Genomic DNA, 15416 nt, shown 5'->3' on the forward strand with positions numbered 1-15416 from the left:
GAGTATTGCTGTTGCAAATGTTTCCATGTTTGTCTAACTATTCTGATGAAAGAAATATAAAAAAAGAAATGAAAACACTATGTGTTTTATTGCTTGCTCTACAACTCTACAAGATTTCCCTGTCTAATATATCTATTCCTTTTTTTCAGGATTCACTCTATTTTTTTATCATATGAAATGGAAAGAGATTTCTGGCTTATTGTTGGCTTTTAATAGATGTTTTATCCTTGCGGAATTGGCTAGCAATTAATTCAGAGTTTGGAATTCAACTGATGGGCATTGGGTATACCTGTGTTCAAATATTGAGGCTAACAAGCCATCACACAGTTCATGTTCAGAGCTTTCGGGATATTTCAAGAGAGGCAATAGTCTTACTTTGTTAATAATGCACAATCTTTTTCTCTTTGGCAGGAACAAGCAAGTCTTGGAGTTGTGTAGTACTTGCAGGTTTTCCCTCTCACCCGACTTTGAAAAAGTGAAAACCCGTACCAAGTATCCGTTTACGAGGGTGATTTCTAAAATGCTCAGTTCCAAAACAGTCTCCGGAAGAACATGTGTGACTGTGAATGAGGGTCTGTGGTGCAGCACTACTAACATTTGCTACAAATAGTTTTGGAGAATGAAGCATTTGCTTTAGGAAAGGTACTTGCAGAAAACCTCTGATGCTGCTGAAGTTTACTGAAAAATCTATGCTGATTTCAGCAGTTAGGCAGGTATGATTTCTGCTCATGCACTAAATTGGAGAAAAACAGAAACCTACATAAAAAGAAAAAAAAAAGGATCTCTAACAGTGTGTAAAGTTGGTTTAAAAATGGGTACAGGAAATCACATAGTACACTAGGACACACTGATGGAGCAAGTCCCTGCTGTTTGCTCTAATTTCCTAATGCCATCAGGAAGATACTTTATTGGAATATTGCCTTGTGTGCTGCTAGGCCAAGAAGTGACACAGACCCATTTGATACACCTGTGTACAAAAAAGAGTGGTTTGTGCCTAAAAGCCATGGTGGTCAAGCTGTCAGGCCCATGTGGTTGTTAAGCAGCTGAATGTATAGCTCTAACAAGAAGATTTTTCTTCAACTTTTAACTCATTCAGTGAAAGAGACGAAAGACTCTGACTTCAAGGCAAGACATTTAACATAACAGCCCTTATTTCAGTGAATACATACTAAATTTTCAATTTGCTATTCAGAATTTCTTCCACAGACAAACCTACAGAGTATTTCATACCACTGACTTTTTCCTAGTGGATTCTTCTAATCCTGTTAGAATGGGCTACATGTGGCCAAACGAGTTTTGAAGAAAGAGGGGACCACCTAAGAGAAATTGTTATGTTCTTGTGCTCGGTGATTACACATTTGATAGGTAAACCATTCCATGAATGCTGTGGTTTCCTGAGGAACTACTTGCGCTGTGAATAACACATGTGGCCCTTCCAGCTGCTCCTGCAGGATCCAGCATCAGAGGGAAGGCACATGCAGCCATGTATCACCCAGCCAGGAATGCTTTTTGTTTCTGTTGTTTGACTACACATTTTACACATTTCCTCTTTGTCAGTACTAGCACAAAGAAGTGGGTCATTTATTTTTTTTTTTTAATTTTATTTTTAATAAATAGCCCAATGGGGATGACCCAGCTGTGTGCTGATGCCTCACTGATACTGGAATACTGGCATCACAGGATGCTGGGGGCTCTCAGAGAACTGTCAAACAGCAGCTCCCACCAAGGGCCGGCGCCACCGCCAGCTGGAGGTGGCATCACACCAACCTCCAGCGGGTTGGGTGGGGAGATCAGCCGCTGTCAAGGCACGGATGAGCCCAGCATCCCACCCTGCAGCCCCATCCCTCATGAAGGGGGCATCTCCTCTGCCCTGGGGCCTGGGGAAGCGGTGAGGAGACGGGCTGCCATCTTCTGGCTGGCCGGCAGACCCAGAGAACCAGGAGGAGTTCCTTGGAGCCCACAGGACGCCACCGGACACTGCCAGAGACTACAGGATGCCACTGGAGACCATTTGAGACCAAAGAATGCCGCTGGAGACCACAGGACACTGTTGGAGACAGTTGCAGACCAAAGGACGCCGCTGGAGACCCCAAGATACTGCTGGAGACCCATCACCTTAGCAGGACAGAAAGGTCCTCTCACACCTCCACCCACTCCAGCTCAAGGAGGTGGAAGATGCTTCTGGTGGATGAAAACTGGATGTGAGCCAGCAATATGCAATTGCAGCCCATAAGGCCAACCATATCCTGGGCTGCATGAAAAGAAGCGTGGCCAGCAGGCGGAGGGAGGTGATTCTGCCCCTCTGCTCCAGTCTGGTGAGACTCCATCTGCAATTCTGCATCCAGCTCTGGGGCCCTCAGCACAGGAAAGACATGGACCTGTTGGAGAGGGGCCAGAGGAGGCCACAGAATTAATCAGAGGGCTGGAACAGCTCTGCTGTGAGGACAGGCTGAGAGAGCTGGGCTTGTTCAGCTTGGAGAAGGGTCCAGGGAGACCTTATTGCGGCCTTTCCATACTTAAAAGAGGCCTATAAGAAAGATGGGGACAGGCTTTTTAGCAGGGCCTGTAGTGATAAGACAAGAGGCGGTGGTTTTAAATTAGAAGAGGGGAGATGCAGGCTAGACACAGGGAAGAAATTGTTACAATGAGGGTGGTAAAACACTGGCCCAGGTTGCCCAGAGGGGTGGTAGATGCGCCATCCCTGGAGACATTCCAGGCCAGGCTGGACGGGGCTCTGAGCAACCTGATCTAGTTGAAGATGTCCCTGCTCATTGCAGGGGGTTGGACTAGTGGCCTTGAAAGGTCCATTCCAACTCAAACTATTCTACAATTCTATGATTCTGTTATGTACTGGTTGTAGGCTCTTAGTCAACTGAACAGTAAAGTTAACTGTATAAGCCTTATTTTTCCCCTCATTTCTACTCAATCCCATAGCACCCAATTTCATGTATTATCATTATTATAATTTGGAAAAAAATGAACATACTTATGCCCTGTAGTTGTGAGTTCTATTATCTCTATTTCTTAGATGAAGAAGTGAGAAATGTAACTTCATGGGCTAAAGGACTTGCCTTGAGTCAGGCAGGAGGTTTGTGATGCACTCTACACAACTGCAAAATTTTCATGTAAATATGCAGTACACTGACTGCAATAAAAAATAGAGTTTCAAAGCTGCTGCACTTTGCTTATACAAAGGACCTGAAAAGACCCAGGCAAATTACCCAACGCAGTTTGTCAAAAAGTCATCTAGATGTGGCTTCTGTCATATAAGTACTTTCATGGGGAGAAAACAAAAGTAGTTAAAGCTCATGAAAGACATGAAAAAAATACTCTTGCTCTATAAAACTAGGTAACATTGAATTATAATAATGGCATTTTTTTTTAACAATGAACGCAATTGGGCATTTCAAAAGAGGCAGATATTTGATGAATTTTCTATTTCTTGAGGACTTCTGAATAAGACAAACTGTAGTCAAACACAAGTGAAAGGAGTAAACTGATGAAATTCTATGGCAGATGCCCTAAGAAGGCAAACTACATGATCTAATGGCCACAGCTGACCCCAAAATTGTTCAGTCCAATTACTTGACTTATACACAGTAGGAAAATGTCCCCACTTGTCTACCAAAATATTTCTATTTCCCCTCCCAATATGGCCGTGTCAGGTCCTGGAAAGAAAACACATGAGGCAAGACAATGAATTTTGATTGCCACAACTTAAAGAAAGACAGAAAAATCTGGGGTCTGCTGAGAGGAGAGTCCAGCTCAGACACCCTGAACAACAGTGCCGGAGAGCCGCTGCCTGAGTCACACACAGCACTGCTGAGCCTGATGGAAAATACTTCCACTATTCCTTAATATCCTCCAACAAGTGAAGTCTCAGAACTAGGTAAGAGACAGCTGGTTTTTCTTTCTTAAAACATTAACTTTAAAAGTGTCAACTGTGACCATTCCAGGAGATACAGCAAATTTTAAAATATACAGTAGAGAAACACTCTGGAAACACACGACAGAGGAGCAAAAATATGAAAAGGTTTGTTGTTTCTGTTTTACTTTAAAAAGAATCTTAAAAGATTCCAAGTGTCATTCCTTAAAAACATAGACTAGACTTTTCTACATAATCCTGAAGCTTATAACATATTCCTTGCCGTTCCCACCATCTCTTTTCTGCTTTTGCAATCAGTATAAATATATTGTTTATTTACTAAGATTTTTTTAAAGTATTTTGAGGATAGCAAAGTGAGCTGTCATACATCATTTCTGCTGGGCTCCTGTAATGGTCCTGAATTCCTCAAAATTGAAATCAGCTCTGTGAATGTAAAAGACATAAACAGTCGGCCCTGATGACTGAAAAAGGCGAATGAGGTAACAGTAATGCTGGTGAAGCTGTTTGTCTCCAATGTACCATAAATAGTGAAGTGAAATTAAAATTTTTCAATCAACATCAGTTATGCACATGCATGCACGCACACGCGCGCATATGAAAAAACTGCCTGATGAGAAGCAGACAGGATCAGTTCAAGCAGAGGTTTTTGCAAAAAAAAAATTGTTGGGATTTTTTATGTTTTTGTTGTTGTTCCTATATTGTGGGATATCCTAGCTGCAGGAAACAATGGATTGGAGTACAGACTTCCTTAATTTCCTGCAAACTTCACCCATGTAGAAGTCACTTTTCTCTGTCATATATCTAGTCCTACTGAAGCTTCTCCCACTACACTTATATTAAATGATGAAAAAAAGATAGCATGTATCACTAACACCTATAGCTGCACCCTGTATTGAAATGTACTGATCAAACACAGATACTTCACTGTTATTTCCACAACTATAACTGCTCTTCCCCATACATGGAGAAAATAGGTATAAATACATATAAACATACATAATAAATAGGAATACACATTTAAAATAATACATAGAGTTTTTCCAAGAACATCCTTCCCTTAGAAATCAATTTTTTTTCCCGCTATTAATTAAGATCTGAAAAACTGCAAACAATGAGTAAGATGAGACACAGAGAGTGATTTGTCCAAGACAAGGAAGAAATCTATAGCACAGCAAGGAAGTCCTATTAGATTTCTTGCCTCTTAGTCTTGTTCCTTAAAACCATTCCTCTAAGAGATTGATCACAATTAATCTCCACGGAACCACAGTGCCATTTAATGAATCATACAACAGGAAAAGCCTATCTCTTAAAAAAAAAAAAAAAAAAAAGTCTTTCCTGTTTCAGTAGTATATTTGTAATGCACAGTGACAGGAGAAGACCAGAAAAAGGGACATTTCTCCTGAGTTGGTTGATTAATTGACACAGATTGCCTGAATTCAGTCCAAGAAATCTATGCTGAGGAGGAATCCTGTACTGACTTTCCTAACTGAGCTGGGAGCAGTCCCCCAAACACATTCTCTCAAGACCACAGAAGGAAATCATGAACCAGGTATGAACATGGCCTTTCTGAGCAATACAGGCATCCTTCATGCAGATCCTGGGCCAAAGGACAGAAATAGTGGTTATCAACTCAGGAAATGGGGATGAGGAGAATGCACAATATAAACATTATCAAAACTAAGAATAGTTGTTTTGTCTGGAAGAGGTGTTTTACACAATTTTTGCAGTTATATCATTTCCTGTTTGATGAGAGATGATTCTGAAGTGTCGGCTTATATCCAAATCCCCAATTCACTAAGGTTTAGATGGGGTCAGAAATGAGGTTTATTTCACAGAGGTTCCTGCTAGTTAATAAATTCTACAAAGGTCAGTTTGTTAGGGGCAGCTGAATGCATTGTGGTTTTTTCCAAATAAAAAAACCAACCAATCAACCAACCAGAAAACAAACAAACAAACAAAAATAATAATAAAAAACCCCAAACAAAACACCAGACCAAAACCAACCAAACAAAACCCCACAAAAAAGCACACAAACCAAACATATTACAAACACTTTTTTGACTACAAAAGAATCTATTGGCAACTTTTAAAAGTCAACATTAGACACTAGATAACACAGAAGTTGAAAGTATTATTCTTTGAGTTTCTTAAACCATATAAAATAGATGAGAATGGAAAGGGTCTGGGCAAGATTACATTGCATCCAAAAGCTTTGTCTACATAACCAGTAAGGGTTTGTATCCACTATGCTCCAGACTGAAACAGAATAAGTTACCCAGTGGCTCCCAGAAACCCACATGCTACCACTCTTCAGCAAAGTCCATTACTCTTTCGTAAAGTAGTTCAGGACTAACCCAGGTGATAAAGCTTCTTGCAATTTTGTCCCTTCATTTAACTGTATTGTCTATGTGCCATCCAGCACCACCTTCAATCTGGTACTCTAGAAAACATCTCTCCCCTGACACTTTTTGCCCTCAGAAGTACTTTCTGTGCTCTACATTTCCAGTTTTCTTAAAACTCTGCCATTTCTCCTCCAGATCTCTATGGAAAGGGCTAAGTGCAACTGAGCCGAGTGAGAAGATACTGAGATTAATCACAGAATAAGAACATAAACTAAATTGCTAAGGACCTCAGGAAGTCTCAAGTCCAAGCTCCTGCTCAAATCGGGGTCAGGTCTGAGGTCACACCAGGTTGCTCACGGCTTTGTCTAGTTGGACAGGTCTTGAAAACCTGCAAGAACAGAGCCTGCACAACCTCTCTGGGCAAGCTGTTCCACTGCCTGGCTGTTGTCATGATGAAAAAGACCTGGCCAATATCTAGTCTGAATCTCTCTTGTCTCTCATCCTCCCACCCATGCAGTGCTGTGCTCCTGATCATCTTCGGAGCCCTGCCCTGAACTAAAGATAATTAAGCTGACTTCAGATATAGAGCCAGAAGAGATTCATCAGTATAGTCCTGCAACCAGAGGGACCAGTCCTGTGAAGAATGAGTGCAGTGCAGTGCCAGGTCTTTGGGATTCAAGCAAGGATCTCTCACAGTATTGCACCTTCTATATACGCGATATGTCAAGTGTATCTATACGTATAAGGAAAATCAGCTCTAGAATAACTTCATGACATGAGTATGCTGAATGGTATAAGTGAATCATTATCCTAATGAAAACACTCAAATACCATAGAACCCCATTTTCCTTTAAAAAGGTCTTACAATCTTTTATACAGTCACTCTTAGTCAGACATGATGAACTCCCTTTTTCACATCCATTCATGAATCCAAGATATCTTTGCAGAGTATATGTGCAAAGACATTTTTCAATGAATACTTCAAGTAAGATACATAAAAACACAGGGTCTGCATCACATCTCTCCTACCATCAATGTGCTTTTTGAAATAGAAAAAAAATTGAAATATGTTTTTTATAATGCAACTTCTCTCACTCCAGTTCCACCAGTACCTTACAATGTGCTTATCAGAACACATTATATCTCAGGCTGGGAATTATTTAAAAAGGCAAGGAGAAAACCATTGACTAGGTGTGGAAAGAACCAAATTCGATAACCATACTGAAAGATATCTAAGCAAAGGAGGGGAGTGAATCACCAAACCCAACATTAAAAATGTAGCCTACATTAAAATCAGCGGCAAAATCCCTCAGAATTTCAAGATGCAGTATCTACAAAGTGAGGATTCATGTACAGATTTGAACCCACTCTCAAAGTGGGGACGTGCCTGGAACATGACTACTCCAAACCAATGTGTTAGACACAGAGGCCAACCGTGATACTTGGAGCTGAAATCTGCCAGTGTGCTCTCGCTCAGGAAGTGCATGTCACTGCCCTCACAACTTTACTTGGCAGCAGACAAGAGGTCTGACCTCTGTCAAGAGCCTCAAGTGTGATGTCCAACTCAATTACTAAAAGGCACATTAAAATCTGGCTTATATGGTTAAGAAGTAAAAGTCACCCATTTTTCTTTTGGGACCAGAGTCTCCCCAGTCTCTTTAAGGAGAGACATTTTTACTCTATTCCGTTTCAACATTCACGTTAATATCTTTATAAAGCAACCTTGAGCCAGAAACTGAGAGCTTAGTAAAGTTGTTCTTTACCAAGTATAATATATTCAATCATAATCACATTGAAAAAAAAAAAGTTGTTGCTGTTTTAGATAGTCATTGAGAAACAGTTTTGCTACTGGACGTCTTCTCTGCACACTCTTCCATGTACTCTTCAGATATATGACTGACTGGGACAATTCCAGGGTACTTCCATTACCTACCATCAACAGTGGCCAAACTCACTTTTGCCCTTGAATTCTGGGACAGAGTATCGTATTGTCTTTCCAGTGATATCAATAGGTCCATTCTGCTCATACTGAATGACTGTCCTTCACCTCTTCCTCCCCCGTCTCTCCCCTCCTTATCCTCCCATGCCAGAAAAGGAAGGAATTCTCCTTTTCCTGCTCAAATATCCAATAATCATTTCAGCCATCTGCTTCAATACAAGAAACTCTTCACAGAAGCCCATCTAAATGGCAGTCCATTAGAGATTAAGATGATTTATTTTAGTTTAGTGCAGTGTCACTGTTTTAATAAAATAAAAAATAACTATGGATTTGGGAAGTACTATGGCTTACCTATGTAAAAACTCACTCTCTTGCCAATACATTGTATCGCTGCTGACAGACATCAGAACATTCCTTTCATCTCCTTCCTCTTCTTGCAGTTTAACCTATCTCCTTAAGGAGTATTTGCTTTCTCTGAGATAGATTATACGTTGTACGCAACGTGAAAACCTTACACACTTTCTCTACCATCTGCAAGGCTTTTCTGCCCACTTCTTTAAAAATAATTAAATCATCCCCCTTATTAGACTTTTCATTTTGGATAAATAAACCAGGATTACTTTTCTGTTAGAAACTAAAACAAAAGGATTACTATTTCCAGATATGTGCATCTAAATTAAAGAAGCATTTTTGAATACAATCAACCAAGCATCCAAGCAGAGGGACCAAATGTGGAGTGCAAACTGAGATAAAGAGCAAATATGAAGCATACACACACACACACACACAACCCCCCCTCTATTCATGCAGAAAACATGATCTAATATGGGATTGATTTCTTTCAAATAACTCTTTCTGCATCCCAGTGTGATTCCAGGATGTGCAAATTAAGATAAATTTTATGGGTCAAATTCTTCTTACCACTACATGTGCTCAAGTCAACCGAAATTGATGACAACTGGATTCTGTGTCAGAGGGTGGAATTTGGCACAGAAAATCACAGCGTAAGGAGAAGATGTTATATAAATAAAAATGGCATGGTGCTTTGAATGAAGGAGGAAACAATTCTTAATGTGGCCTGGGAGAGAGAAAAGCATAGAGAAGCAGAAAAAGTTGACCCAATAGCTAGCAGATTTTTAGATAAGGCTCAGTTGTCAAAACAGAGCCAACTGCAAGGATCTGAATGAGAATTTTCCTAATGCCTCTGGCTCTAGATGAACCTAACCCCATTCCGTAACTAGCTCTAATGGAAATAATGCCACATCAGCTCCAAGTTCTGATCCACTTAGAGCTTAAAAGAGGAGAGATTAGTTTATTACTTTTGTATTCTTTGGAAATCCAAAATAGCTATTTAAGACTTCATCATTTCAGAGCTTCATGTCTAATCTCATTAAACAAAATAGTGTGATGAAACCTTCAGTATGAACTACTTTTTTTTTTTTCCCAACAGAAATGTCCCTAAAAGAAGCCTGTGCAACTTGCAAAATAGACCTAAATCAAAACCAGATTCACATATTCATGCAGATGGTTTAGCAGTAATATTTCTAGCAGTGGGAGTTTGCAAATATTATCAAATCCATATTCATGTGTTATGACAACTGACCGATGAAAACCAGAAGCTATTCTGACACACATTTTAACCCATTTTTCTGCTACCGGAATGAATATGAGCACAATGTCTTCCTGGTTAAACCTTTTTTCATTTGAGTGAAATGTGAAGATGTGTCATGTCCTCAGCTGAGCTTAAGAACTACTCAGGATGCCATGTAGCATTTAATTTCAAGCTTCATTTAGAAAAAAGAATTAAACATCTAACCTGGAACGGCTATCCTTCCAGCTGTTGGATGATTCATTTCCATCACAAGTCCATTGTGCAGCACCTAGGAAAAAAAAACCCAAAACATCTATGTAATAAAAAAACATATAATCAGTCCCCAAACTCAAGAGGAAAAGAGAAATAAATACTACCATGTTCTTTTGCAGAAAATCTGAAAATACAGGGAGCTACAATTATTTTGTTAGATATGAAAAATTAAAGCCCTGATATTTGACAAGACTATTTTATGCATCTAAATAAATGCTGCAGTAAGACTTCATGAGTGTAATATATCTTTAAGCTTTTATATCCAACATCAAACATAAGAAACTGAGCTGCAAGCATGTCATGCTTTCAACCACCAACAACTAGTACTGACATGGTATGAGAATTAAAACCTTCGCCCACTTTCACTTTTAATCTGCTATATGTACTGAAGGCCTACACAAAACTCATGCTGTAGTGGTTTTTTTCACTGTTACTCAGTTGCTTTTGAGCTTGTGGTGGATCACACTATGAAATACTGTCTTAGCAGTTCTTGCAAACATTCAGGAGAGATGCTGTAATTTTGATGATATTTCTGTTCTTTCAAGTGTGTATGCCATGCTTCAGCTCCATGTATATACGTACGGGATGACAGACAGCACACTTTCCAGTTCCTTGTTATTAATCTCAACCAGAAAACAATATATGATATCAAAACCCTCAAGTAACAGGGAAAAATCAATTTATAATAGCAAACTCACTGGTATTGTTACTAGAAGGCTGCATCCAAAGCCAATAAGTAATCTTTGTAATTTCCATACCTATTATTCTGCCAATGTTCTAACACTCTTGTCTTAATCGCATAATCGGAATTCTTAAAAATGATTAATTTTGTTATTGAAGTATCCTCTACAAAGAAAAACCCTCGCATTAACCGATTATTTTCATACCCAATGTAACAACAAATCTGAAATAAAATTGAATGCCTTGCCAAATGCAGCAGCTATAAAAATGGAAAATGGCCAAAGACTGTTAAGTGATCATGTAATACATCTACCTGTTCACCTTGCACCATGAACAACACTGGCAATCTTGACTATTGATGACAGGTGTTGGTCTAATTATTCTTGAAAATTTCTGGTTAACAAGATCACAATTTTCTTACGCAGTCTGCACCATATTCTCTATTTTTAATTGTTAGAATTTTTTCTCCTAATACGTAAACTGAATATCTTTGCTTTGTGATAGACATCTTTATTCTTGTCTTTTCCCCAACTGGACACAGAATACCAATCACTAGCATCTTTATAACATTCTTTTACTACTGGAAGATTGTAATCACACCCTCCCTCAGTCTGCTCTTTTCTAGACTAAGCAAAAGTAAGTCCTTTAGCCATTCTTTCCAGGCCAAATTTTGTGAACCTTTTATCTGTGTAGAACAGCACACTTGAGAAATTCCCATTCCTGAACAGGTGGTGTCAAAAGGTCAGGTCAGCTTTCTCTTACCTCGTGGGGTGAGCCTATTTAGCTGACATTTAGAAATCCAGATATTTCCGATAATAGAAGCTGGTGGAAGAATGTCTGTTCAGTGGTCTAATTGTTTGGCGCTGTACCAAATCATTAGTTCTATTACTCTTTTGGAAGGTTAACACCAGTTTTGGTAGACATTCAAGTGAGACATTCAGAATTATTTTCCAAATGACAGAATTCGAAAACATAACTGCTTGTTTTAACTCATATTTAGAATCTTTCCAGTTATGCCTTTAATCAAACAGTATTGAAAGTTTGGCCTCCTTTCTCTGTAACCTACTTCCAGAGGCTTTCTTTATGCATTTAACTGATTATTTGTGACCTAAATGCAAGGAAATATGCTTATTTGAACTTGAAATCGACATCACACTCAAGTGCATAAGCACTTCTTTAGATAGCAAATTAAAGGCTGTACCTAAACGTTGCACCATTTGGCTAAAGACAAGCATACAGATTCTCCAATAGCTACTCAGGGCTCCACAGAATTCATGCCTTCCTGATTCCTGATTCTTATTCTGATATGGCACACTTCTGTTACTTTTAAAAAAATCCTTTTTTTTAGTCTGTTGAAGAAAATCACACCCAAGCAATGAATCTGGCCAAAGACTGAGCTTTCTTCCCATATCCGCAACACTGTTTAAAAGAACCGTGTAACTTCCTGTTTCGGGCGTTCCACTATCAGGATTCCTGAAACGAAATTGAAAAAAAACCCCAAACTTCATTGACTCCTTCTCATGGTTATTCTAAAAACTAGGAAGGAAACACATAAGATTACTGCATCCTAGCCTCTGGGAGAATGCAATGTTCATCTACATTATTATAAAAGACAAGGAATGTCTGAGGACAAAGAGACAGAACTTGAAGGCCTTCTCCTCCATTATCTTGTACTACTCAAGCAGTCATAATCCCTCAAATGTGGTAGAATCCTCTTCTGCCCTGTGTATTCCCCTTAGCTCAACAAAGAGAACTGATGAATCAAGAGGATCATGTAAAAGATGATGTCCATCAGTAGAACCATTTTTAGTTGTTGTTTGTTTTTTTTCATATGGCTTACTTTCCATGCTAGAAATACTCTATTACTATAACATCTGTTGCCATTTGAGATTTGGGGAATTGAATTAATGTTTGGGTGGTACTTTACAGTGATTATAATGAGAGCATTGTAAAGGAATCAGAAGAACAGTCTCCTGTCTTTCAGTAATAACCTTTTCATGTCATTACATTTTATTCAAAATACAGTAATCTTGTAGATTAAAGAAGAAAACTCTCTTGTCTGTCTACTGGTTAATGAAAAGAAAGCCTGATGTCATCATTTTGTAATCCTATCTCAACAATAGTATTCGCAGTGTCCTGCTGTTATTTGTGACATGTTCATGTAGGATGTTTTTTCTATCCATATGTGTTTGTCTTTCTTCCTGACACTTAGAACTGTAATGGCAAAGTCTCTCCTATTTGAAAGAAAAAAATAACACAACATGAAATAGTAAAAAAATCTCTGCCTTCTGCTGAAGACAACAAAAGATAGGGTTGCTCAGATTTGTGCCATCTATTATAATGATCCTTGCATCAACTTTTGCTACATAATTTCTTTCCTTCTTTCTTGCTTGCTTTCTTGCTTTCTTTCTCTCTCTCTCCCTTTCTTTCTCTCTCTCTTTTTTGCCTTCTTTCTCTCATTTTCCCTTTCTCTCTTTCTTTTAAAGGGTGTTTTCTCACAGACTGGACTTGAAAAACTATATAGCTATTATACACACAAAGCAGAATATATATAATTCTCTATCATTAGTTGCCACAATTCTACTTTGAGATTATTTATTGCATGCATAGACAGTATCAGATTTGCCCACGTAACAAAAAGAAAATGTTGTTTGGCGATGAATAAAACCAACAGAAGTCACTATATTTGAAATTTATTTAGCCAGTACAGGTTATCAGATGGCTTTATTCTAACTACACCAAACAGAACAAGTCATACGATTGTCTTCTACCCTCAGAGAATAAAATAATTTAATTTTAAAATTACTTTTTATTATTTTCCCAACACTGTATGCAAGAAAGTCCACATAGAATCTTTTAAGCAAAGATCTTAACATTTTACTTGTGTAATGCAAACCAAGGGTAATTTAATATGTTTCATCGTATCTATTCTCAGTTGTTTCATCATTTCCTCTTAGCTTGTCATAAGAAAAACTATGGAGGATACCTACATCAGCTGCTATGAAGCTCACAGTAATTCAGATCTAATAAGTTACATGATTAATTTTGCTCTTTTCCTTCAAGTTATTAATAACAAGTTAAAAAGTGGTTAACATTTTTATAACAGGCAGAGTTAAAACCTCTGTAGCCATCTGCTTTCACAAGAGGGATCAAATATTAACTCTAGTTATTTCTTGCATTCTCACCTTGTTGAAAACAATTATTCAACTGACACTACTTTTCTGCGTTAATATTTATATTAGCAGTGGGTATGTTCAGTTCAACACTGGAATTTTTATTTCAGTATTTGAGTCTCTTTTGAGTCTCACTTAAAAGCTAAGTGGCATATAAAGAAGAAAATTAGAATAAAATGAACTTCAAAAGAAATATGATATAGAAATACAATATGGCTGCAGAAAGCATTTTAAATTTCTTCTTCATGTGAAAGACTCGCAAGGCTGAAAATCTAGATTCAAATAGGCGCTTTATCTTTGAGTGCTTAGGACTTAGGACTCATTCTTTACAAGATCATATGGTACACACAGTGGTGCAAGACACTTTCAACTTTCGCAAGTCCTTCAAGGAAAAAGATGAAACCATCATTTTTCTATGACCGTACTGTTCCTTAAGGTAGTAAGACGTACAGACTAGTAATATGTATGGTGGCTTTCTCTGGGACTTATGTGTGAGTACCTGTTCATCATCTCAAAAACCAGCTAGAAAAACTATCATCATGAAAGACATGGCTTCAGGATGATTTAAAGAAATGTTTTAAGTAGGACACTCCTCAACTTGTAAGAATATCTGAAGCTTGATGATGGATCCCTTAATTGAGAAATTCAATAACAATATATATACAAAAGGGTTCTTTTGGTAAACAGATTACATGCAAAGTAAAAACAGTGTTGAACAGAAATTAATCATTAAATTATTATTAGCAAGCATGAATCTTCCTTGCGTCCCTCAAAAATGAATGGCTCTCTTACACGCTAAGGAAGTAAAATACTTTATTATATTGTTGACACAGCAGCACAACTGGCAGATAGGAGAATCAGAAACATTGTTTCTGCCTTTTTTCATGGGGATAATGAGGTGTTTGGCCACCTAGTAAACATCTGGCTCTTTCTGCAAGTATTATGAAGTTCATTTTATATCATGTTAGTTTAATTTTGACTGAAACTGATTTGCACATAACCAATCACCTATGACAATGCATTTTCTCTTTGAACTACCAGCAAAGTTTCAAAGCCATTCTAGGTACTACCCAAGATACAATCAGCTTTCAAATCGCAATTGAAGGAGATGCTGGAATCAGAAACATATCAAAGATGTTGTCAGTACCCCTGCCTCTCACCCAAGTTTAAGAAGTTCCATGTAACGTAGAGCCATGCATTCGGAATATGCATTTGTACAGATACCGTCCTCTCACAGTTTCATTTGAAGTTCAGTGAAAAGAATTTTCAGGCCCACGAAGGAAATCATGTAACCATTTTCTCCATATTTTTATAGCCACAAGATAGCTGGCTGTTGGAAATGTAATTACTAGTAGTGCCATCAGACCATTTTTCCTGTACATGCTGAACATGGAGTTATGGCCATAATCACTCCCTAAAGAAGTAAGAGTGTCTGTTGTGAACACAATGCCATATTGGAATCACATCCCACATCCTAAAAGGACCTCTTTCCAAATAAAAAGTTGTTAACTCATTCGAAATTTGAAAAGGA

Source organism: Caloenas nicobarica, chromosome 2, assembly GCF_036013445.1.
Source record: "Caloenas nicobarica isolate bCalNic1 chromosome 2, bCalNic1.hap1, whole genome shotgun sequence".
NCBI classification, from domain to species: Eukaryota; Metazoa; Chordata; class Aves; order Columbiformes; family Columbidae; genus Caloenas; species Caloenas nicobarica.